Source organism: Mauremys reevesii, linkage group 1 (assembly GCF_016161935.1).
Source record: "Mauremys reevesii isolate NIE-2019 linkage group 1, ASM1616193v1, whole genome shotgun sequence".
Classification (NCBI taxonomy): Eukaryota; Metazoa; Chordata; order Testudines; family Geoemydidae; genus Mauremys; species Mauremys reevesii.
This window is the reverse complement of record NC_052623.1, coordinates 94,125,217-94,127,410: the sequence shown is the minus strand read 5'-3', so window position 1 is coordinate 94,127,410 and position 2,194 is coordinate 94,125,217.

The window sequence follows — 2,194 nt, the reverse complement described above, 5'->3', positions numbered from 1 at the left end:
CCCAGCAGCCCCTTCCATGCCCATGCCCCTCCCATGCCCCTGCCCCTCATCTGCCTTCCACTCCAAACTGCTCCCTCTGAGTTAACCAGCACTTTTAATTTACTGGCACTCCCATTCCCCAAGGATGCTGGTTAAAAAATTCTTTTATTATATATAGTTACTATAAATAGTTATTTGGTACTCACCTGTGTCTGTGTGGTTTCCTTATTTTCTTAATATTGTGTGAAGAGCATAAAACATAACACTACCCTTCCTGTTTTATGTATTTATAGAATTGTAATACATATGTATATTGATTTTTCTCAGGATTCATATACGATCCTAACTGTGCAATATATTTATTTTCCCTGGCATTTTATCAAAAACAATAAAAAGTTACATTTAAAAAACAAGACAATGCGTAATTTGATTCTATGATACATAGTATTAGTCTTGAATTGTTTTGGAGTAGAAATCTATATGAATTTAGCTGTCATATTACCTAAAAATCTTTTGTATTGAATAATAAACTGCACAGTTATAGTTTTAGAATAGCAAACCTTTATTGAATTTTCTGCTTAGAAAGACCACAGTGGGAAAGAGCACACTTATACAGGCTGTGTTTTTGGAACATGGCATATATACCACACACTGGCACTAAAAGTGTTAACTAGAGCCGGTGAGCTCAGTTAGTTCACCTGGAGATTGGGCAGGCCCCACAGAAGATAAAGGCCAGCTGAGAGAGGAGTTGGGTGATGAGCATAAAGGGAGGAAACCTTGATGAGAAGGAGGCTAAACTCTGTGAATCACATGTGTGAGTATTATCACACCACTGGGTGTGATATGAGGATCTACCAGAGAAATGCTTATCAATTTAAGGATGAAATTGTTAGATTTAACCTTTTAGAATATGTTTAATAAAAACAGTGGAGATAAGAGTAATAAACAATATACGAGGACTGCTGGGAATTAAATAGGCAAGATGTAACTGGATAGCAGAAACTTCCACATGCTAACAGAGGCAAAAAGTGGGTAAAAGTCTTGAGTGAAAAGGAAGGATTGGAAGAGATTAAAATCTTTAGTAATTGGAAATCAAAGATAGCTTGATTGTTATGGATTTGCAATTATATTCTAAAACAAAGGGAACAGCAGGACCATCAAAAATGACAAATAAAATTTATGAGTTTATACATGGCAAATGAGTCAGCATTGCCAAATCTAAACTGATGGATCTAAAGATGGCAACATGAGTACAGTGGGAATGGCCTTTTGTGTCCCTGAATTTGGAATGAACAGATAGTCTATGAGACTATCCAATTTTGTGGTTATTATGATGTCTGGACTGGTGGGCACACTTCATGTCACTGACCTGAATAAGCGATGAATGTCCAACTACTGCTGCTATCCTATCTGACATGTTATTGCGTAAAAAGGCAATTAGAAAGGGAGCCTCAGAAAGCAGGAATGATTTAATCCATGAAAAATTGTTCTTAACTATGGAGATAGTACAATTAAATATGCTGTAGTGGGGCAGTTACCCAGCTTCTGAGAGAAAATGCTAGGCTGATTGGGGCATGGCCCCAGCTGTGGCTGCTTCCCCAATCAGGCCACCACTGGCCCTATAAAAGGGCTGTGAGCCAGGGACTAAGTCAGTCTCTCTCTAGCTGTAGAGAGAGAGAGAACTGGCTGGGAGAGAAGAAAGAAGAAAAAAACCTGAACTGGAAGGGGGGGAGGGGAAGGGGAGGGGGAGCTCCAGCCTCGTAAACCCCCAGTGGGGTTGTGCAAGGCCTAAAGAAAGGTACTGGGCTTAGTCAGAGGCAACTAGTCCAAATCCCCTTTGCCAGTGATGAGTGGTTTACAGACTGCAGTCTGTCCCAGAGGATGAGATGGATGATGATGCAGTAGCACTGGGGCAAAGGTGGGTGTAGAGGGTGAGGGTTTCTGGGGGAGGAGGGAGAGAGGAGGAGAGTGGGGGTGGGGGGGAACCCTACTGGGTACCGGGGTCTGGGGTGGGGAGGGGGACGGGCCTGGGAGGTGAGTGGCCTGCTGAGGAGGAGAGATCAGCCAGGATGTGGGTGTGGGAGGTGGACAAATCGGCCCAGCAGCCAGCCCACCGCCGCTGCTGGCAGTCTTGCCGATCCCTGGAGTAGTGGAGAGAGAGAGAGAGGACAGATGAGCAAGCCTTGGGAGCTATGGGGAAAGAAAAAAGGCCAGA